Source organism: Ornithodoros turicata, chromosome 3, assembly GCF_037126465.1.
Source record: "Ornithodoros turicata isolate Travis chromosome 3, ASM3712646v1, whole genome shotgun sequence".
Lineage (NCBI taxonomy): Eukaryota > Metazoa > Arthropoda > Arachnida > Ixodida > Argasidae > Ornithodoros > Ornithodoros turicata.
In genome coordinates, this window is record NC_088203.1 from 79,608,894 (window position 1) to 79,633,761 (window position 24,868).

The 24,868-nt window shown below is 46.9% G+C and overlaps 1 protein-coding gene and 1 long non-coding RNA gene across 5 annotated transcripts in view; both read right to left on the reverse strand.

The window, feature by feature from the left end:
- The window catches only part of LOC135388691 (cardioacceleratory peptide receptor-like), a 404,160-nt gene that overhangs the window by 218,975 nt on the left and 160,317 nt on the right, over positions 1–24,868 (reverse strand). The window lies entirely within an intron of this gene.
- On the reverse strand, positions 1,514–2,086 carry LOC135387382 (uncharacterized). The gene is made up of 2 exons (XR_010421081.1): positions 1,695–2,086; positions 1,514–1,621 (listed from the first exon to the last, which is right to left on the reverse strand). It is a non-coding gene; the product is annotated as an uncharacterized LOC135387382 (long non-coding RNA).

A 24,868-nucleotide genomic window follows, 5' to 3' on the forward strand; every position in this document is an offset into this window, starting at 1 on the left:
GACCCTTGTGGGGAAAGTTAATTTGTTTCAGTCCCATAGTAGTTAGCTAACTGAATGAACACCTGCACTGCACAGGGACAACAACAACAACAATAAATGCTGACGACGAGATGGGGTGTTTCACCGCGGCGGTGCTGTACCCTACCCCATTGCACGTGGAACATTATATGAAGCTAATGAGGGAAGGATGAAAGCACGACAACAAACTGAAGCGTCTGGAGCAACCTAGTGGACTATGTCCATGAACACGTGAAGAGCCCGACGATGGAGCACAGGATCTTCATAGAGGCCAATGAGTGCAGCTAAGCTGAGTGGTCGCTTGCTCATACGAGCAAGCTCATCACACAGTATCCACCTGCACGGGGAGCACAGTACACGACTTTTGTAACAATATGTTCCGGAGCTAGTAATTAAAAAGAACTTACTCTCAGCTTGTGCAGAGCGAATTATTAACAGCACATAGGCTGAATCATTTACGAAATCGCATTAAAAGTGCGTGGCTAGTAAAAGTTTGAAGTCATCGTCCCGCAGTGCCGCTCAACTAGTGCCTGTTATGGCCGTGGCATTCGTATAATGGGATTTTGCTTGCTAGATTTGGGAGCCTGTTCGGTGAAGCATCGACGCTAGCGCCGCCTTGATAATCCATTTGCTTTTAGTTAGGCGGTGCCGTGCATTGCAAAGCATTCGCTTTCCATCTGCGCCTGTGAAAAATACCTTGCGTGGATGTGCGTCGGCGAGCATGGAGGGCAGCAAGACTAGATCCATTTGTACTCTTTCGATCCCAAGTCCACAGGGGATGATAACAAATAGAAAATGTTATTACAGCGCTATTATCATTAATAAAGCCACTTGATCGCTGTTGCTTAGGGCGGCTTCCTAGGCGATTTTAAATCGGTGTCTTAAGTCAGACAACCCAACCAGGAATGTTACTGTACGGGATGCATCTTGTATAGACGTGCGGCATCAAATGTATTCTGTAATAAAGGGATACAGGATGCACTTCGTCTTTCATACGGTATAGGGACTCATGTAGACAATATGAAAGGTTCAACACTCTAAACCTAGATACGAGTTTTTCCGTAGTTTTTTTTTTTACAGATTTCGAAACAATAACGTTGTAATGAAAAGGATGATCTTGTTGGATAATTGGAAGGATGATAACTTGAAAACTTCGAAGTTCGTCGAAAGTTACGAAAAGTTTCGAATAGAGACGATTGACGTTTCGAAGGCAGCTCGTCTTCCGAAGGGGCTTCCTCTGAAACGTTAATCGTCTCTATTCGTAGCTTCTGCAATTTGTTTTTCATTCTAAGGGCTAATCATTATCTGTTAACCTGTTTATTAAACTACGAGTGCTTTAGTTTCTTTCATGTAACTTCCGTCTGCGACTCGCTCATACATTGCTGTGAATTAACACGCGGCAGTCAGACACTCTATCTTCGTATTTATTTAGCTATCTGCATATATCTATATCTACATAATCTTAAGCAGCAGAGCAGCGAAAGACTCAGGCGGATGATGAGACGAGGAATACCTTTATTCGGGCACAGGCATTACGCCCGTGCTTCCGTCGCCGTTATAATTATACTCTCCCTTCCGAGGACCGACCTACTGATAAGGGGACCTGAAAGATGAAAGGCGCTGATGTCGGTGTGAAAGTGACGATAGTGCTCAATATGGAGATGCAGATTGCAGACCTTCATCAGCTTGATGTTCGCTGCTTTGCCGCACGGGAGTGGAGACCTGGTGCGGATACTTTCCCTGCGCGGAACCCTGCACCTGGAGCTAGCGACGGAGCTTGCTTCATTGTTGTACCATAGGCGTCGGCGTCTTTCATGCCCTCGTCATCTCTCGTTGTCTGGTCCAAAATCTTCTCGGTTGATCGGTTAGGGTGGTGTTATCGGGGGTATGGGTGGTCAAAGCCTTACCGTCGTTGCGTGGAAGCGGCGGCTCAGGAAGGGTGTCGATATGTCGTCGCCATATATCTCCGCGCCTCCACCAAATGTTAAGGAGCACAGCAGCGAGACACTCAGGGGGGCGATGGTAGGAGGAATGCTTTTATTCGGGCACGGACATTACGCACGTGCCTTTGTCGTCGTTACAATAACTACATATCATGCCCAGTGAATATGTACAGTCATAATTCGGCACGCGCTGAGCAAGACACTTATGGGTGCGCAACAGACGTCAGAGCGCTGCCGCGCTAAGTACTGGCTGCTAATATACGACGAATCTAACAATAGCTTACTTATAGGACGTGCCGGTTTGCTTCTCTGCAGGTGCTTAATCAACGTGTTTACGTTTTGGTAAGGTAACGGGTAGGCTAGAGGAAGCGGCGGACATGTTGACCTAACTGCAGAATGGGCCAGCTACGTCCATAGACGCTTATGGTCGCGAGATGCTGCTACATAATTTCCAGATAATTAGTGCCTTTGAGTGATTGGCAGCGGTCTTTAGAGATGAAATCAGAGAGTGGAATATAGACTTGCCGATAGACAACTGGCCAGTCTCCGAGCACTTTCTTCATGTTCAGAGGAACGTTGTTGAGCCCAAGGTACTCCGGAACACTTCACGACTTGTTGCGGTTGTCTCACAGGTGCGCAGTATGTGCTTTATGTCCTCTGTCACTCTGCCGACAGGGAGAAGACTGGCGAAACAGCGTTCCCAATTGACCGCAGAAACGACCGACCAAGTTGAACGTTCCCCTGCAACATGTGTTCACAGGGTGCGGGGAGCTAGAGGACAGTTCCTCTTTTTGTCTTGTAGCAACACTAGCAACACACTTCATAGGGGCCCCATAGTTTCAAATTTCGCCTTAAGCGCCTTGGAGATTCGAGACCGTCGTCCATTTGTCATTCACAAGGTTAAAATTGTCTAATATTACTCCCAGTATCGTATAAGTGCTGTTCTGCGATGAAAAGGCGAGGAGATGACAGTGCAGAGGTCGAAGGAGGCATAAACTTGTTCTTCTGGTGGGTGGTTTAGCATCCCCCCTGATACAGCAGCATAGGTGCCGTAGACACGTACTGTACGTCTCAATTGCTGAACAGAAAATCAACAATTATCCCAATTTCCATTCATACTCTTAAAGACATTGTATGCCGGTAGGGTTCGTCGTTTTCGGGTTTTATGATTTTTCAAATTCGGAAGGGAAAAATCGGTTGCTATTGAAACATGAGAATCAGGCGCTACGATCTCTGTTTGATATGTAATCGGGGAATTTTCGGGTGAAACGAAACGCATATGAAACGAGCCACTGCTGTGACACTGGGACGAGAAACAATAATCTTTATATTTCCCTTCGGAAATCGGGCAGCGAATGACCGCGGTGTTCAGACACTTGCCCCGAGTTCCATAAAAGCTTGTCTTTGACGCCTGCAGGAGGGGATTATAAAAGGAGGACAAATGGGTTATCACGACTTTAGATCTTTTTGCTGATATTATGATTCACTTTTCCGACGGTTTACCTGGAACGACAAGTTGAAGGACCGCAAGCATTTCGGGTAGATATCGGGTTTTACCCGGATTCTTGAAAACTAATGCAGGGGGGAACTATCGTGAAAAATCGGGTTTAACCCGAAAACGAAGAACCCTAGGTATGCGCTATTTCTTTGCAAATTAACCTGCAATGTCCCTTCAACTCTCCTTCGATGTATCCATTTTCTCTTCCTCCCTCTCTCGATGGCGATTCGATACGGGTTCGTTCATCTGACTGAAATATCCTATATTCGCGCTTCACTGTTGAAACGGAGCATCAGAGCGGGATTATTCCAATTTAATCAGTAGGTGCCCAAATTCTATAACAGCAGCAACACACAGACTGTTGACCGACGAAGATTTTGTGCAGCTCTGGCCTTATTGCGGCCGCTGCATTCATTGCACCAGTGTACATAGCCAACCAAACAGAAAAGTCTAGCAAATGAAGATGGGCGCAACGCAATCAACCATACGTGCTGCTTACAAAGTACGCTGTTCACTTGGTAATAACGCAATTCGAACGAATACACGCGCACTCGATTGCGCTATACCTCCAGTAGGAAGTAACTTAGTCACAAGCACTCACTTACTCAGCAATTAAGCAGGAAATGTTTATTAGTAACCCTTTTTCAGAGAGCAACTTTCACGGTGAACACCAATCGGCGACAAGTAGCGAAGAAAGATGGGACAAATTTCTGAAATTATAGAGAGACAAGCGGGAAATTCTATAAAGTAACTGTAACTAGTTGATGCCTAGTTACCGTTACTTTAGAGTTTCATGCTTTTCTGTCTTGTTTCGGGAACTAGTCGCATATTCGTTCACTATACAGGGTGTTTGCTCTAACGTGCCCAGAAATTTTATTTAAAGCGAGCGATAAAAGAGATACGAGCGCTACTTTTCACCTACTTGACTAAGAAACAGGTGCTACTGGTGAAGCATTACCTGTTTCTTACTCAAGTAGGAGAAAAGTACCAATTGCTTTTCTTTTATCGCTCACTTTAAATATAATTTCTAGACATGTTAGAGCAAACACCCTGTATACAGGGTGTTTCAAAAAACGTGTCATTCGGACTTTATAAAAAAAACGGGGCGGCGGAAAAATACGGGGTAAAGGGCACTTGTGTGGCAACTGAATTTGCCATATCGCAAAAATATTTCCATTTGATTTTAAATAAAATAAATTGAATTTCTTTAGTTGAACTCCAAAATTTCCGAACTCAACCTAACGTGTTTTTTTTTTACAGAATTTGAGAGCCCGTAGCGAACTTAGTCCGATCCACCAAGAAATCCACTCGATATCTCAAATGGAACTGCCCAAAAAAAGTCCCGCAGTTGAGGCTTCAGAGTTTCGGGTATTCAACAGCGCACCAAATCAGTCGGGAAAATGCGCGGAGGGCAGGACATGCTCCTTCCCCCATGAAGCTAGAACAGTTTATCGCCGGACCGGCGTGCAGCACAAGACGCGCAGATAACAAGGCAGGTGACATTACACCATACGTTGATAAGCGGCAAACAAAAATGATTCCGCCTCTTTTTTCCCGCCCTGTGTTTTTTCGACCTTCTATCTTTCATGGGGGCAGGAGCATGTCCTCCTCTCCACGAATCTTTGCGTCTGATTTGGTGGGTCATTGATTACCCGAAACATTGAAGCCTCAATTTCGGGACTTTTTTTGGGCAGTTCCATTTGCAATACCGAGCGGATTTCTTAGTGGATCTGACTAAGTTCGCTACGGGCTCTCTAATTCTGTAAAAAAAAAAAAAACAAAAAAAAAAACGCTAGCTTGACTTGGGAAATTTTGGAGTTCAATTAGAGAAATTCAATTGATTTTACTTAAAATCAAATGAAAATATTTTTTCAAGGTGGCACATTCAGTTGCCACACAAATGCCGTTTACCCCGTATTTTTCCGTCGCCCCGTTTTTTATCAAGTCCGAATGACACGTTTCTTGAAGCACCCTGTATAGTTGTCGCCGACGGGTATTTCCCATGAAAGTTGCTCCGCGAGGATGAGTATTATAGTAAGTGATTACCTGCACCTAAATTACTTCTCAAGACTGCTCCCAACTAGCCGAAAGTCTCAGTGTATGTTAATGGCCACCTCTGTACCACGTCGCACGTGCCCTTATGCAGCAGCAAGGGTCAGTTGGTGGCTTGTGCGCCTACTGATCTCTAGGTTGCGACTTCGAAACCCGGACGAGGACGGCAGAAACTTGGTGGCAGCTGTACAAGTTACTTACACCCGCCGTCTTCCGCTTGGAGCCATTATATACAGTGTGTACAGGCCTTCGGCGCGCTTTAAAGAACCCCCAGGTGGGCAAAATCAATCCGCACTCACAACAACTGGGGCGTCGCACATGATCATAGCTCTCTGGCGCCGTAAAGACACGAATTGTCATGTCTAATCGCTGCGAGATCGGCCTGTAGGGGGCGACACTGCCATCTTTCCAGTGAGTGTGAATAACACGCCGACCGATGTTGGAAGTTGATGGTTCTTCTTCGGAATTCTTGTGCATATTCACCGAAAGATCACTTATGCCACGATGGTACGATACCGTTCGATTACCCAATGCTCCGCCTAGCGCACTGAACGCGGAATAGTCGAGTAAAAGCAGACGACGCGAGGAAGCTATCCACACTACGGTAGTCCATCGTTTCTCCGCAGCGCCCCGGCAGCGCTCGAACTCCGAGCGCAAAACAGCAAAGCCAAGGGGATGAAACTCGCGAGTTAATTTGCGGACTAAAGTGAGGCGCTGCGAGCCTTTCGCGTCATCAAACGTCATGAAACGTCAAAATTTTTACGTCGAAGCGGGAGTTCTCTACCGAGAGCATCCCATTGGCTCCTGCGGCCGCTCCTCTGTTATGCGAGCGCTCATTGGTCGGTTTGAAATTATAACCTTTTCGTGGCGCGGGAAAGCCGGCACCGCCGTGTCTGGGGTGCCGGAGCAGGTCGCCGTAAAGTTTCGAAATATGGTGCAGCAGGGACGCACGCAAAGCATCTTTGCCGGTACCGCTTTGGATGATTTTTAGTGCCCGTCGATACCGACTCTGCAAAACTTGAATCCTCTTGGATACTTCTGCAAGTGAATTCCGTGATAGATAAGTGGAAGGCAGGTCTGCTTCGCTTGCTTGGCGCGACAACGATTCAAGAAGGATCAATACTGTGTTTTTCCACTCGATGGCAGGTAAGTCTTCCTGTCAGTTCCTATTTCATTCTGCCACTTAGCGTAGCATAGCATAGCACCGCATCTGTGGCATATACGCAACATTTCGGCCGGTAGAATTTTTAGTTTTCACGTTTTCTGATCCCTGTTCTGGTCTTTCTTGCTCAGGTATCAACTAGGTACTGCTCAACTCATATGTGCTTCAGAAAAGCACCTGCATGGACGCAATAGAATGGATATGCCACTCTGAGTGGTTGGAACATCATCTTGTAGCTTAGCAGCTGCACAGGTTCCCTTGTGACGGGTCAGCCTTGACATGTGACACTACACAAGCAGCAAAGGGATATGGATATGTTTTATGTCATGCTGGATTTGTGAATGTGTGTGCCTGTGCAGTGAATTTACTGATCTACTGTGAAATCTTCTACGTGAGACATATCAGCTAACAGTGAATGCGAAGATGCTTCGGCATATTACTCGAACTTCAGAAACAATGTTCATGTGAAGTTTGTGTCTGGCGCAGATACAGAAGACTGCATATGTGTGATTTGGAATTACCAATCCCGAAAATTCCGCGTTTTATTTATTTCACTGGATGCGAACAAAAATCCAGAACCGCCAGAGCGGGGGAGAGAACAGAGGGGAAAGGGAAAAAGAACGCTCGGCAGCGTCGCTTTACGTCACCCGTCACCCAGGGAGACAAAATAAAACAAAGCAAAAATCTACTTAACCGAGGCCCAACGATTGGCCCGTCGTCAGAGGTCACGTGAGTTATTCCCAACAATAGAAATATACTACACGTTCATTCCCCTGGCAAAGCTTTGTATGTGGAAAGCAAGCCCTGCAGTATGAATTAAAATACGGTCCCCTTAAGGCGTTTACGAAATGCACAGGCAAGATTGTGAGGAAATAGGATAGAATTCACGAAAATTGAATAAAAATAAATAGTACATTTATATTTCACAGTGGAGTGTTTCGTGATTATGAAAGTGAACTGAATATAACGTCTTCCTCTCGTGCGCAGGAAAAATAAGATAAGAGGCTTCGTTATGTGCCTGAGAGCCGGCTACACTTCGGATCGCCCAGCGTTATGATATCCACTGAAATGTGAGAAGAGAGGAAAAGCTCCAACAAAGGCAATCAAGCATAGGACAAAGAACAGACGGATACAGATTGTATAACACTGATCCATTTTTGCCCTTTTTCTTTTCTTCTATCCATCACCATCAACGCTGATCCCAAAAAAGTCTCCCACTAGAGGAAGGCCATAATAAAGGAAAACACGTCCCTAGACAACGAGTTCTCAACAAATACGTGGAAAGATTTCGCGCCTCAGACAGAGTAATTGAACTTCTCAAAACTTGTAATCCATGGGGATTGCAGGCTATGGGAAAAGTAGGGCACAGGGGCATGCGTAATGACTATTGTGTGAAAGATCTCTAAGCTTTGCTTTGTACAAGTCACACTCTGCAGGAGTCTAATATAGATTTCAGGTACATGGTAATTTTATGAAACAAATTTTGTATTAACCTTGTCTAGACATACTTTTGAAGAGTACAAAAAGGTTATAATACGTAATAGAAAAAGAAAAACAAAGATATCAATCCTGTTCAAAGTAGGGTAGAAGTATATTCTAACCTAGCTGAACAGGTGATTGGAAATTTTTTCGCTTGGACAGATGCATAAATATAGCGTGGAATTTTCCCAAAACAATTAGTTGGAACAAACAACCCCAGATCATCGTCGTCATGTACTTGTTGTTGTCTACAACTACTGTTGCATCCAACCTGTATTCCACCTGATGTGAAAATGTCTACGATCATTATGTCCCCGTGCCCTTCTTCCCTGACATGATGTTTTCATCCCAATGTCAATGCTCAACGCTAGCTCGCAAAGTGGCGGCGTCCCTCAAGTCTGGAAGACCGCTGTGGTGGTTACGCTTCTCAAGCCTGGCCAATCCCCGCGCAACATTGACTCCTTCAGCCCGATTGCCCTTACTAGCTGCGTGGGCAAGACGTTGGAACGCATGGTTTTTCGGCGCCTAAGTTGGTACCTCGAGACCGTGCGATTCTTCCCCGAATACAAGCCTTTCGCCAGGGTCAGTCGGCAATAGATAATGTTATCGACCAAGTGACTGAGACGGGCGCGGTCTTCCTGGACGTAAAGGAAGCGTACGACAGCGTTTTCCATATAGTGCCATCATCGCGACCCTGCAAGAAACTGGTGTGGGAGGCGCTCCCTTCTTTGGATCCAGGACTGCCAGAGTGACCGCTTATAGCTTGTTCGGACCACTGACGAGGCCACTGCCCCCCCCCCCACACACACACACACCCTGTTAGCCGCGGCGTTTCTCAAGGGAGTGTGCTCAGCCCCCTGCTCTTCGATGTCATCATGGTCTTTCTTCCTGCACTGCTGCTACACCACACTCGTCTCACGCTATTATATCAGCGACACTATTCCGCGTCGGCTGCAGGGAGGCTTAGATATCATTGTCGCGTACCTCGCCGACCGCGGCCTCTCTGTTTCACCCAGCAAGAATGGTCATGTTGTTCACTCGTCGATCATTCCGGAGGTTCCCGCCCGTCACTGAAGGCTCATCTTCAATGACGACGGGACCATTTGTCCCGTACTGCAAGTATCTGGGCGTCGTACTCGACCGTGACCTTTCCTGGTCTCGCCACATTAAGATTTTCACCACCAGGATCAACAGCTACGTGGCGGTTCTTCGTTGCCTCGCTGGTTCGCGATGGGGCCCGTTCTTCTCCGACCGACGTCGGGTCCACCAATCTCTCGTTCTGGGTTCTATTCGGTACAGCCTTCCCATCTTGCATGGCCTCAGCCAGAAATCGAGATCTCATCTTTAGCCAAGCCAGGTGCCTCCGCATCTGCTTGGAAGTCCCTTCGACCACCGATACATAATCTGTCCTAGCCGATGCACGCGAACCGGCGGTCGACGTCCAGCGGGACGGTGCAACCTTCCCCGTTCTCGCAGGGTACCTTTCTCGGCACCCTCTTCACTGCCTTCGCCACGTCGACGAAGACTGCCCGACCTCTGACTTCGGTCGTGCTATCGCTCGCCGAAAAAAAACCCCGCCCCTCGTCCGTCAGAGGAAGAACGATATGCTTGTGGCAGCTACTCACGCTAGAGCATCTCAGTTCGGCCTATCCGCAGAGCCTCGCCATGTACAGTGATGGGTCGGTAGCGAATAGATCATCAGCGGCGGCCTTCTACGTCTCGCAGGAAAACCGTGACCTCACCCTCTGACTTCCCTACACAGTGTCGTCCACGGATGCGGAGCTGCTCGGTCTGCTCGCCGCTCTGCGGCATATCGCAGAATCTGTGCGTGATGCGTGGGTCGTCCTCACAGACAACAAGGCGTCTTTGGCACTCCTGTCAGCATACCACCCGAGCGTCGTGGGTGATCTGCGTACCATGGCACTTCAGGAGTACGCCCACCTCTCCGCGGTCGACCACCGTAACTGCCTTCAGTGGGTACCCGGGCATACAGGGCTACACGGAAACATCTCCACTGACGCGGCTGCGAGACGCGCCGCGTTTGATGCAGCCACGCCGGTGCCCCTACTGCCGCTCCCGGCGTGTGCGTGTTGCCTGCTGATACGGCGTCTCCGCGGCGACGGCACACGTCAGTTTCTTGTGAACGCTGTCCGATCTCATGCATTCCCGCAGTCCATCGACCCCTCACTGGAGTTTGTCATCGGCTGCCGCTGTACCCACGAAGAAGAGTCCCTTCTACATCGTCTTCGGTTGAACGTTGCCCTCACCCGTTCACTCCTGTTCAAAAGGAGCCGCGTACCATCTCCCGCGCCGTAGAAGACGACATCCCCATCAGCTCCTCCGCTGTCGGCGTCACCTTCATCATTCAGTCGTGCTCTGACAACGCCTCTCAGAGCTTGGGTGCGCGAACGTTTGCCTCGCGATACTCCTTGGCTAAAAGCGATAAAAACCGGGCTGTTTGGTGGTACATTTTAAAAGCGATAAGCGGGGACTCCTTGGCCCCGTGCAGCGAGCCAGCCAGTGTCTCGCCAAGGTGGCCGACGTGCTGCATGGCTGACCTTTCCCTTTTTATCATTTTATTTTTCTGCCAATAAATCCCCCCTCCCTGCCAGACACAACAACAGCATACCTGAAAGTACTTTAAACGACTGTAGTCAATAGTCGGAATGCTACAATGTGGCAGATGCTCCTATACGAAGCAGTCGACATCAACGGTGAATTTCCAGTTTAATTCCGTAGAGACCTTAGGATGCGCCTGCTTAACGAAATGAGGTACAGGACTATATCACACCCAAATGCAAAGCACTTAGCCTTGCCGAAAATTTGGGTCCTTGCAGTAACCCTAACCAGCACCGTCCATGCCTGCAATCATCTCACGAGTTTTTTCACGTTCTCTGGTCTGCTCGAGCTCCTCTAGCCTCAATGACAGCTTTTGCAGGAGTGCGCACCTTTGTTTCGTCGTGCCTCTCGGTGCCCGTCACCGTGCGTATCTTGTGTCACAACAATGCATGATCTGGGCATTTTCTATGGGTTTTAACCTTGGGGGTGCGGGGTTGGGGCTGGTGTTCCGTAAGGGGGAGTGTGACACCCATATTTGCTGCTTTTCTGGCTTTTTCGGCCTCTGCTGGCTGCTTTTCTGGTTACGGTACCTCAACATGGTGCAGTATCTCACCTGCCATGCGTTACGTCACCTGTGCGTGTACGTTTAATCTCTTCTATTACTCTCCCACATGCCCTGAGGCAGGCTCTAAGAAAAAAAAGGAGTATTTTTACTCCTTTTGGGAACTAAATGCGTTGCCACGAAAATTAGTGCCTTTCGGAAGTAAATGCATGGGATTAAATGAATGTCACAGAGTGGGGACTGCATTTCACGCGCCGTTCTCACAGTCCCAAGCACATAATTCGTGCGCATGAATGAAAGTGCTTTCAATTGAACCGTGATATGTCGAGTTATATCAAAATCTTGCGACAGGCATATATAGGGCACAATTTCGCAAGAAGGAACCGCGAACTATTTCTTTCTGTGTGGGTGTGGAAAATTGCTAAGTTAGCTAAGTTATATAGCCTTATTCTATCAAATTTACGATTGATTGATTGACTGGCTGATCGGTAAAAGAAAAAAATGGAAATGTTATAGTCCCAAGCCACTCGGGACTGGATATTTCACAAAGAACTGCACTCGAAGAGCACATATTTACGTAGATTGTTGCATTCAGGGGACAATTTGCGAAGTTCAGTGACTATTTGCAGTCCTGGGGAGTAAAATAAGGGTCAGGGGACTAAACTGGGGAGTAATTGCAATCTAGGGGATTAGAAGCTGCAATTACTTCGCGTTTTACTCTTTTTCTAGGAGTGTATTGTGCGGTGAAACTCCTCGTCCCGTCGTCATGCATGCAGATAGGATTTTCTTCTCCATTTTAATATTGAACCCTGCATTCCCGTGTCGAAAGATAATGGCAAATGGCTTATATATATATAGTAAGAGACGAAAAGTCGGATGGGCACGAAACGATATAAATACAAAATAAACATTTATTCAGGGGTGTGCGTTGGAGTCAGTCTATTAGGATCACGGAATTCACGGTAATTCACTACGTGAACCGGTGATTTTGGATTTCGGCAAAGTGGAGGTGGGGCGGTTCTCTTTCATATTTATTTTTCATGGGGGGGGGGGGGATTCTGTTTATGGGAATAGCCGAATTTGTCGTATGACGAATTCAACCTTAACATCATTTTCAACATTAACATCAACATCAACGAAATAAACTAGACATGGACAACAGAAGTAGGGGTATTAAGTTAAAAATGTATTTATTATGAATTAAACTAGTTAAATAAAAAGCGCTAAGGTAAATTTACATTCAGACTACGTTGCGGCGGAGGCTCCGCCTTCGTCAGGACAAAAGTATTAAGTGGCCTGATAGGGCTTCCAAAAGTCACAAGTGACGTCACAATCGAGGAAGTCGCGCCACGTGGCGGTTGTCATGAGGTCGGGTTCTGGAATGTTCATACACTGTTAAAACAGAACTTCACCGCATAGAAGGCTCCTAGCCAACCATCACACCGAATGATATCATTCTGTGCATTGATTTGTTGAAAATGGGAGGAGGCGCCTATCTGGGACAGATTATCTTGTCCCAGATAGGCGCCTCCCCCCTGTTTTGAACAAATCATGACACAGAATGATATCATTCGGTATGATGGTTGGCTAGGAGCGTGCTATGTGGTGAAGTTCAGTTTTAACAGTGTAGTCACGTCCGGGGATGAGGTCATCGACCTTATATATATAATATATATATATTCAACTCAACTCAGGAGTACAATGCACACGTTCAGATATTTTATGAATACTTCGTTTGCCTCGCACATAAATTACATGGACACTGCCCATCAGTAGTGCATGACGACGACAAATGAAGGCAACTGCCGTAGAAAATTCAGTCGGCACGCAATCACGTACTGCATGCCCTGATTGCGTTATGCAGAACGAAAGGGTGCCCACGCGGGTGATTCAATTTGCAGTGTGGAATGCTGCCCTTCAATGTAGATTTCTGCTTTGGATATGAGTTGCCACTTTGCACGAAATCAAAACAGTGACATTTGTCGTGGCTTTGTTATTCATCGTGTACCAGACAATAATTACAGTTCTGTGGACGGACGTTTCACTTGCAGCGAGTCATCTTAAACGTGTAATTTCTCTGACGAGAGTTTTTAAACGTAATGTTGCAGAATAATGCAATGTGGAGCTATAAAAGAAACTGGGACGAGGTCGCGGCTGCGATACAAAGCATTTCGCGCGAGCTTTACCGCAGGTTTTCACCGGCATGACTAATGACTGGACGTATTGTGGTGGCAATGGCACCGCCAGTTGCTAGGCCACTGTGGGGACCCACCGTACGGCTCTGCATTAGGCTTCCAAGTGGAACATTTTTTTTTGCGTTTGCTAATTACAGATACATAATGTGGTTTCAAAGCCGGCGCACTTCCGTGGACTCAGCAATCCGCATGTAGGTTCTTTCCAAGTGGGAAGACAAAAAATACTCCTGAATGTTATTATGTCCCGTCGTATTTTCAGCTGTCGGCCAATAGGTATATCCGTTTGCAACGCGTCCGCCTGTCGATCTCAAGCGTGCGAGTGTGATCTCGGTTGAGAACGGCAGGGACTTTGTGGCATGGAACTGGATGCTTAGACACATTAGATAATTTTGGGGAATCGGTCGAGCACGCTCGGCGCTGCAAGAAAAAAAAAAAAGAAAGGAGTTTGCAGAACTCGTTTGGGGGTGTTCACGCTTGTCACATATTTGATTACCTTTCGGGTGTTAATGTCGAACCCTTCCCGCAGGTGTTCCCTTGACACTCCTGACTGAAGTATGTTGCGATGAACTCTATAGTACTCAGCTGTCCACTCTGTTACTATGTTGCTTCCCATGTGTATTGAATGTTGTGCGAGATCTGTCGCATACTCTAAAGACAACAATGCTGACGTGCTACATTCATCAGCTAAACATCCGTGGAACAAATTTGAAAAAAAAAAAAAGAAACTTATTGCGCGGATACTTGTATTGTTAAAGGGACCGAAAAGTGAAAAATAACCCCCACATTTTTGCCCACTGTCGTGCACAACATCGTTGTTCGATAAGACACAGAAAGCATTACTTCTCAATTCGGCATATTTTTTACGTATAAATATTTTGAAGATGGCCGGAGCATGGACGGTGCTGCCAGCGAACGGCGAAAAAGAGCAACTTGGGTTTCGGGTCCAGGGCTCCCAGGGATCGGTCAACCCTTACCACGTGAGAGTTAATTTTGTAGAGAACAAAGTTGACGCGCATTATCTTACAGCTAAACGCCATTTTAAAAATGACGCTCACTTCCATAGCTTTTACGTTAATAAAGCATTCAGCTACTTCGCCGCTACGAGCTACGATCCGCCGCGCCATCTGCAAGGCCATCTGTGTTATCGCGTTTATTGTTTACGTCGTGGGTGGCCATGTTGGTCGCGCGAAGCAGAAAGTGTAAGTGAATGACATGTTCGTGGCTGTTGTGTCAATTATTCGAGAACAGCAACAACTTTATTTTCGGCCTTGGAGAGTGGGGAGTTTCATCGCAACAGGCGATACTCTACCCCAGTGCTTGGTGGAATGGGGGGAATAAAATAACGAGCCCCTTTACAATAACGATCGAAGTCCGATGGTGTCCAGAAATGTCAGAAGAGCTTTGAGCGCAGAGCGTTGCTGGGCTGGATTGGGCCAGGGACCAAGCAATTTCGGTAGGGAGAAAGGGCGAGAGTCCAGCTGACGAAGAGACTCGGAGAGTGTGGTTCGGGAAGGTTCGTAGTGAGGGCAATGAAGAAGAATGTGCTCCAGATCCTCAAGAGCACCACAGTGGCAGCAGGTGGGAGAATCAATTTGTCTCAAGCGGTAACGCCACTGAGCTGTAAAGGCCACATCGAGGCGCATGCGGTGGATTAATGCAGCATCCTGACGAGATGTGTTTCGTGGCATGCGGAAAGCGAGCGTGGGATCAACTCTGTTCAACATAGAGGGGGGAAGAATGTCGGTTGTCCGTTGCGCATTATTTGAGAGACCTACATATACCTGGTGTAGTTTTGATGTTGGGGGATGCAAAAATCATGTTCGTTCACCATCGGCGGCGGGCGTTTTCTACCACAAGATTCAACAGGAGAGTGCGCGAAAACGAATGTGGTTCGAAACACTCGGTTATTAGCAGTCGTGTCGTGTATGCTGAGCTCATTTTGCTGCAGATGACTACGAATATTCCGTAGAAGGCGAATTGCGAGGACGTAACGAAGCACACTGATGCTCAGTACCCAGCGATTTTGGTTCACCGAGGTGACGAGTCCACCACAACGTCTTAGGTACGTACAGGCGTCACACATGTATAAATTATAATATAGCGATGACGTATTCCATTTAACTTATGTTATCCTACTTGTCCCGTACTCAACATTGTCAACATCAACAAATTTAATTTTAGGGGCTTTCCAGTGTTGAAGTAGCGTAAGACTGCTTCGTGTGTGTGTGATCCAGGCACTCAAGTTGACATGACAGAAATAGCTGAAAGCAGGTATGCAAAGTCCACAGATTGAAGCACTAGATTTGTTAGGTGTTGCAGACTTTGTGACATTTTTTGGAGTCTTTGGACAGGTACAGAACATTAGTATGACGTCAACAATAGGAGAAGAAACCGATGAGTACTACTAGCTTGTTTGAAGGGTACAAGAATACTTCCTGTTGAGGTGTAGTTATGACTTTATGACTAAGGAACGCTAATTAATTTTCTAGAGATGGATCCTCTACACTTGAATGCCGAATGAAACAGCGAACGTTCATTGTCTTTGAAGCCCCACTACTGGAATTGTTCAATGTGTGTCAGAGCTGTAGTGAGCCTTGCAAGGTTACCACATCATATTGGTCCTAAATTTGCAGGGTTCCCCTATCTCGGACGCAACTGTCATTTCTTTTTATTACACTTCCGATCCTACCTTCTCAGAGATTAGTGTGGTTCACCATACACTGCATGGGCACTGCCTTTCTCTACTCATGCTTTCGGTTTCTTGTTCTGTTGAATAAATCTTCACTTGAGTTTGCAGCCATCACGCTGTCTACTGTGTTTGCCCCTCATCTATATTGATGTGCTGTAACGGTATAGCACATCAACATGCCAACAACCTAGCAACAACTACCAAAAAACCTTGCCTAGTCCTACTTTTGGATGGAAACTACAGGATGTGGTAACATCCACATATATAAAGTTTTAGTCGACGGAGATTTGCTGTTTTTGTACAACCTTCATTGTACATTTCTTTTGTCTCACTTAGCATGCCTGAAGAAATGTTCTCATCTTCATCAAGATGACAGGTCATTGTTTGATCTGCAGCATTATTGTTCCTGTAATCTTTTCACGAACAGAGAATACAAAAGTGAACAAATGGTAAAATATAACTAGCTTGTTAAATTCAAAAGCAAAAGACAAAACTGTTTATACGTCTCTTGTTTATTTTGTTGCAGGTTTTACAACTCTATCAAGTACGTCAAAACATCAGAGGGCAGGAAGTCCTACTCTGTTTCCTAAATCCCTGGACAATAGAAAAGAAAGATATAGATTGAGTTGTGACAAAACGTTGCTTCTGCCCTTATATTATATTTCAATCAAATGTTACGATGCATTTGTAGTGTACACTGAAGCCAGTTTCAATTTGCAGGGCTGTCAAAAGTACTTTACAAAAGTACGAGTACATCTCAATTACAGTAACAGAGAACTTATGCAATAAATTATTTAGCCATTTTGAAGTACTATGCACACCAATGGTGCATGGTTAACTTTGAACCCAGATCAAGGATTAATAATAATTGAAGTCAGCCCTCAAGTCCTTCTTTACAAATGTTAGTTGGTGACGTGATCATGAATCAGTTACAAGTACTCCGTTTAGCAAAGCAGAGTTAATTAAGTGCTAAATCCCAATCTTGGTTTAAATATTAATTGACATTTGGAAACGTGGTCACTAAGAAGTATACTAAAAGGTTATGAACACAGTTCAGCTGAATGACACTGATGAAAATTATCTTACTTACTCCTCACATATACAATTGAGACATGAGTATAAGCTACAAATACATCTATGCCCACAGGTTACTTAACCCTCCAGGAACAAACTAGGAAGTATAATATGGTGTGACAGCAAAGAAAAAGCAATGAGAAAAACTTGCAGCAAGCACGAAATGAAAATATGCTGACATCAACATTTCTACAAGTCTGCGCACTGAGAGGAAAGCATCCCTAATTGCATGCATGACGCAGATCGAGATCCAGTGGAGTACTGTCTATTGTATTTTCTCGGAGCACCCTATATCCTTCTTGTGAATGGATGACAGGTGGTATAACGGAATTTCCTGCAGAAATAAGGGTTTTCCGTCCAGTTTGCCGTTCAAGTAGCGCGTAAAGACCACACGGCGCTGCCGTGTCTGTTGCCGTGCTCTTCGGTTTCTCGGATTTATGTAAAAGACACTTGCAGTACTTCGGTGTCAAGGCACAGTATTTCGAGATGTTCGTTAGTTCTGATGCAATTGTCTGTCTGCCTTCCACACGCATTCTCTACCTCTCGGCAGCAAAAGTCGTAGTATCCATCCGTAGTATCTGTCGGTTTGCATTTCACACATGAACACCTGCACGACGAAAAAGCAGCGCTTGTTTCGGCTTACAGAAGTGCTTCTCCCTGATACATGGAAATTTCACTACTGAGGACGCTGCTGAGGACGCGAAACTGCTGAGGACGAATGTGACTCCAACTAATCTCTGGACGAGGAATCTTCTGCTGCGAAGAACACACTTTCCACCACGCTAACACACGAACAACAGTTCTGCGTGAGCGACAGTTCTCGAATGCGGAATTCCAGCGCACTCATGTTCAAGAGGCTCAACATTCTCGACGTAGAAAGTGGTCACAAATGCCCACTGCCATTTTCGTTTTCGCCGGATGAGCGCCCGGAAGTGCGCGTATTACATGCGTCCTCGACAGATGGCGCGGGGTCATGCAATTGTTGACAGACTGTTCGGTTTCCTACTAGGTCCCTGGACATGCAATTATGGAAAATTCGATTACAGAAAAACTACAGCGATTTCAGCGGAGTTCTTTGATATTTGAACTTTTGAAGGTTCAAGCTTTTCGCTGAACATAAAGTTTCGATAGGTTTATATTCACTTTTCGGTCCCTTTAACAATGACACAAGTAACGCTTACACCTTCAACGCTGGTGGTTGTGACGAACCGGCTTGCCGTTGTTGACCTCACGTATGTGGGCTGCGTCACGACTGTAGCCAGGATGATATGATATGGTGTGATAACAGATGAAGGAATGATGACGGCCGAAATATAAGATTTAGGGCAGTCACTGCAGAGTTGCTGACAAGTCCGAGCAGTACTCATAGCCTTTCAGCGAGGCCTGATTCCTGGAGAAAGTAGACGAGGCTGCGAATTTTGGAGTGTCTTTCCGTGAAAGAGCCTCTGGGGTGTAGGACATCATCCACCTACAGTTCCTGCAATGGCCAAGGTATTTCTCCCACACCGCAGCATATGCACAGCAATGCTGTAGGATGTGCTCGATAGTTTCAATTTGCTGACAATGTATGCAGTCTGCGTTGTCTAGAGAGCCAATCTTGTGATTAGGTGAAAGCGCTTCTTGTTCGCAAACTGAAGAGAAGAGTTTGTGTACTGCGGGAGAGTCCTTCCAGCGGGAGGTCAGTTCGATCAGGTGTTGATCCAGGAACATGGAATTGTCGCAGGTGACCTGGGACGCGCGCAAGAGGCGGACAACCCAACAACTTCGTCGGCTCGTGAGTTTCTTCCCGGTCTGTCTGGATCTCGTTAGGGCTTGTGCCCCGCAAAACGATTGTATTGAACTTCATCGTGTCGTGGAGTCTGAACGAGAGCCTCTTGTAGTAAGTATGATCCTCTCTTCTGTTCGACAAACGTGACGTCCCGATTCAGAATTACACGCTTCTCTTGAGGGTCGTAGAAACGGTAACCTTTCCTGTCGACGCAGTAGCCGAGGAATATGACAGGCTTGCTTCGATTGTCCAGCTTCGTCCTGTACCTATCGGGAATGGATATGTAGGCAAGACATCCGAAGGTTTTGAAGTGCTTCACCGTCTGAGGTCTCTTTGTAAACACTTCTTCGGGGACTTTTCCATTTAGAACGGTTTTGCTGCATCGGTTATGGACGTACGCCGCAGTGTTAACTGCCTCTGCCCAACACTCCGGGGGCAACCGCGATTCAGTTAACAGTGATCTTGCTGTTTCCACTAGAGTTCTGTTCATGCGTTCTGCCACACCATTCTGTGCTGGCGAATACGGGACAGTCCATTCGTGGATGATTTTCCAGGATGTCCCGGATCCCAGGTTGCTGCATAAGAATTATCTCATTGATGACCAATTTTCTGTCGCTGTCTCCCGGGGTTGGCAAACTAGGGTTAGTGCTGTGGTGTGCAGCAGATGCAAGTTCGTCCGCTTTTTCGTTGCCACTAATGCCGACGTGGGAGGTGATCCATTGCAGGGAGATGTCTCCACCGATCGTCTTGTGTTGAGCACATGACATTCTGATACCCGGTAAGCGTGGGGTCTGATACCCGGTAAGGTGGGAGAGACCACGAGACAAAGTGTCTGTCCACTCAGAAGGCAGCAACACGCCTTTATTCAGGAGAGGGTCCAATCAGGTTGCCCGAAGGGCAATAGGGGAAAGAGGGAACCTGGGGGAAACTGAGGAGCTGTGCAGACAGCTGACCTAAATGCATAGGGTATTACGTATGTGATCAGGATGAAAAATTCAGCGGTCACAGCGGTAACTCAGCGATATGCAGTGCTTTGTCACTAATACGAGTATTAGGGTTCGGAAACGCGAGCTTTTAGCCCTTGCGATTGCGAATTTAAACTCATGCACCATTGGTACATCTGTCGTTCATCGTTATGAAAAGCGTGTTGAACTGAGTTTCAAAGAGGGCGCCATACCTGTTACTTTTCTCGGTCGAATTTTCCCTTTGAACTGGATGTGTACACATAAAACATGTAATTAACCATTAACTAATTAACGTTAATCTTTTTCAATACGTTGATTGGGAGTGGTAACTAGCAATTGTAACGGTAAAACTATAGCTTAATGTGCAATATGGTACAATAAAGTACATAAGGAGTATAATAAAGTACATAAGTACGTAATAAAGTACATAAAAAATACAGTGAATGTTTGGGTCTTGCCCGAGACTGCATAGTTACCCGTTTTGCTGGTACCAGGCGTACAGGTTAGTTACCAAAAAATAACAAAGGTTAGACGTGAGAGGCTTGCTTGCTTGTTTCTCCACGGTAAAATTTTACACTTTAAAATAGGGACATACATGAATGCCGCGTAGACACACACACACACATACATTGGATGGTGAAGGGGTGGGCGATTCACCGCCGCTGAGGCGGTACACTGCCCTATTTCGCGTTGGGGGAGGATGAAGGGATGATGATGGGGCTTTCAAAGAGCCGTCGTCAGACCGGTGGAGCACAAGTACTCCGCCAGAAGACGAAGGCCCTGCGTCTGGTGTGCAGCGTTCGACCACGGACCGAGGATCTTCGCTAGGTTGAACGGCCGCTTGTCAATGCGTTGCATAGAGAGTTCCATTAGGGCACGCTCGTGGTGGTATTGCCCACAAGCCAGGATGACGTGGCTGAGGTCGCCGTGCACTCCACAAGGGGGGCAGAGGGAAGACGAGGTGGAGCCGAGACGGTGTTGAAAGGCAAGTGTAAAGGCAACGTTGAGCCTCATGCGGTGGAAGAGAGCAGTTAAGGGGCGCGGTAGTCGCGGAGGAAGGACGAGAGAAAGCGTAGGGTCTACGTCAGAGAGAAGGGAGTGAGCTATGTCGTGTTCCCACTGAGCCTGCATCTTGGGACCGGTGGGTGCCGAGAGGAGGTGTCTTCGGTCGCCCGACGACATCGTTATCGGGGAAAAAGCTGTGTGTTGATGGGCGTTCAATGCAGCTCTGTCTACTTCTTCGTTGCCGCTGATACCGACATGTCCGGGGATCCACTGCAATGGTCGCCTTCTTATAAGCTTGCAGGATGTCAAAGGCAACAGGACCGAGGACTCCACGTATCCCCAAGTTGGCCACACACTGGAGCGCGGGTCTTGAGTCTGTAAAGACGACCCAGGAGTGAACTGGACTGGCTGATATTTTTTGCATAGCAAATAGATTGGCGTAAATCCTCACACGTAGACGATGTTCTGTGAGAAAGACGGTGACCACAGGAGACCGACTGAGATGGAATGACAAATGCCGAGGACGATCCACCCCGAGTAGATGACCCGTCAGTGAAAACTGACGTTGACACCGTGTAGTTGTCGTTCATCATGCCCAGGGTAAGCTGCTTGGCGACACACGGGGCTGTATCCCTTTTCCTTCCATGCAGGCCAGGAACAGCTAGGCGGGTGACTGGGCTTGACAGAGACCATGGAGGGGCACTGGGAGCCACTGTCTTCACTACGAAACGCGGGACGCTAGGCTTCAGCTGAGTCATCACCGAGCGGACCTTGCAGTGCTTGCGCCTCAAGATCTTCGATACGAGCGGGTGCCGCCGATGATGGGATAAAAGGCGGAGGAAAAGTCGGCAGGTCTCACGGTAGCGAAGAACCTCCAGCGGGGTGTCCCTCGCTTCAGCAATAACCGCCGCGTAGAAAGCTTAACGCTGCTAATTGGAAACTTGGTTCTAAGAGTAAGTTGTGAAGAAGTAAAAATACCCAGTGCATTTAAAGAGCCTTGTCAAGAAACTATGCCTTTCGAAGAAGCTTCGAACATCTTGCTTAGGAAAGCATCTTTAATTGGCTGTCCCATTCCGCTAAGCTAACTGATTACTTCCGAGAAAATAAAAATAAACAGTCGAAGGCGGTACCCGCCAATTATCCGCAATGTTTTTCGGCAAAAGAAGCTAGCCATGCAAACTTGATGGCAATGTTATGAGTGAATGAACGCTTCATTCATTAACGTGGACCGATTGCTCTGTTTTCCTTTTCTTGCCGTTAGTATATGAGTTAAAAAGACAGGGACGGCTTTTGAAGAGTGGGTTGCATTTCGCTTCAGTTGGAGTAAAATTCCTATAAATTCTTGTACTAAATATACCGATACTGGAGAAGAGTTACTTTGTCATCATGCATGACACTATTGGGAAACATCCTGGAAGTCTCTGCGTCAGGTCAATGAGCAAAGAAGCGCTCTCTCTATGTGATGGCATCATCAAATTAGTATAGTTGAAGTAGTATAGCGATCGTACGACTCTGCTGTACGCGCTCAATTGAAACTTGCTTCGTCTGAATCCCATAATTCGTTAAATATACGTTCGAAGCTCATGTTCCGGTACAGACAACATTGCTTGCAATCCCAAAGTACTTACGCGCAAGTGGCGGGAAACCGCGTATAATACGGTGTGAAATTTGTGTCTACAACGGTGTGTACTGCCAGACGCACCCAAATGTGAATGGCTGAATGTGGCACGAACTCCACTCCTCCTCTTTAAGACGAGTCAGCATCCATCGCCTCTTTGCCCCACGTGCCAAGTAGAAGCTGACGTGCCACACATAGTCCTTGACTGCCTGCGGTATACGAAGATCACCGGTCGAGTTTCCGGCGCCGCCTTGCTCATCTAGGCTACCGAGAGCTTTCCCTTGCTGTGCTACTTGGCCCTACTCAGCAGGCTGAAGTCACGTCTGCATTGACACGATTCCTTCGGGAATCTGAACTCCTGGACATGCTCTGCTACGCCCTATATGCGCAACGATTAGAGAAGGAGCTGTTTATTCTTTTTCATAATTTTCTGTGTCTCATTTGCTTGTATCCTGCTTTATTTGCTTGATAGCCTTTTGGGAATAGCAAGCCTACACCGTGGCTAACTTTTCCCTTCTCTTTTTCCTTTTACTTCGCATTAAACATATCCCCCCCCCCCCAAATATGAAAGGTGAACACCGTGAAATGGTTCATCAACTTATCAGGCATGAGGCAAGCGTCACAGCGCTAGGACGCGTTAGCTGAGCCGCTTACATCTCTTCGACGTTGTGATCGTTGACGACGCCAGAGAGGAATATGTGACTCATTGGGTGCGTTGAGTAGGCGCCCCTGAGCGCGAGTGTTTCAGACACCGCTCACTTAACGCGATACGGCACAAGCACCACTCGCGCACCTATAGGAGTGTGAGGCTTCGAGCCGCTGTTCGCGCTCCCGTTTCATTTGGGTGCATGGAAGCAGACGACAAGCGCCCTGGTGCTTGAGATTTTCAGTGACGTACTTCCTGTTGAGCGCCGGCACACTCTTAAAAATGAACTTCACCGCATAGCACGCTCCTAGCCAACCATCATCTCGAATGATATCGTTATCTTCCCTGATTTGTTGAAAACGGTAGGCGTACGCCTTATTTGTAACAATTATGAACCGCATAAGTGTCACAAAAAAGGCGTACGCCTCCAGTTTTCAACAAATCAGGGAAGATAACGATATCATTCGAGATGATGGTTGGCTAGGAGCGTGCTATGCGGTGAAGTTCATTTTTAAGAGTGCAGGAAGACCTCCGAAGTGTGGGCTCGAAAGCAACATACGGACTTACTATGTCATCCGATTCTGCCTATTCGAGAGACTGTCATATTTTTATGCCTGCTACTATGCTTTTCTTTTAGTGCCAACTTCCACACGGATATCGCCAGCTATTTGCGGGAAATGCAGTGCTTTAATGCAATCATCTTCCCAGTAAACAGCTCATATGACGTCTGTTACGAATTCCCATCGTTTCCATTTCATTCGCTCTTACAAGAAATCTTCACAAGCGCAGTCGTCTCTTCCAACAACTAACCCAACGTGTTCTCCGTCTGTGCACTGTATGAGCACACAGCCTGAAGCGACATCGTCTAGCGAGCAGTGCAGCGCTCGAAAGTTGCGTTTCCCTTTTCAGTGGCCGCTCCATAGGTGTGTCATACCCCCGATTTGAGCGCGTCGAAACAGGGGCGCCTACTGAACGCTCCCATTGACGGCCGAGCGTTGTCATTCTGGCGTCCAAATGCGAAAGAGTCCTTCGGACCGAGATCGGTTTTCGCAGTCCAGAATGCGGAGCGCCAGAGGGAGAAGCGCGGCAAGCATATAGACCACTTTCTGTTTACAAACATGTGGCGTCCCGAGAAGACCGGTTCGAGGTTATATTTTGCTCTGGTTGGCAAGAAGCGGGAAAAACGCGTCGGCTGATAGGCCGATAAAGCTGATAATGCCCACCAGCATGCTTTGCGCGGCGGGGACACGTAATCGATGACGTAGGGGTGCAAGTGGTCTATACGTCCGCGAATATAGGCACCGGCCAGGACCGCAACATTTTCCACGTTCGATGCAGCAGGTGCTTCGACGGTCCAGAAAAACTGTCTGAAATTGGACAATTTTATGCGTTAGCATTAAGAGTGTCAAAATAGAAGAAGCTGAATTTATGTGTATGTGTGTGTGGTGAATTCTGTGTATGAGATGGTGAAGCTTCACCGAGGCAAAGGTATAACTGGATAAGGTAAAGAGGATAAGAGGGTGGATGTAAATAAAGGTAAATGATTTGAGATTAAAGTAGTCGAAGGCAATTAAGATTAAGAATAACTGAAAGTAATTAGAGTTAATCAAAGGCAATTAAAGCAGGAAACGTCGA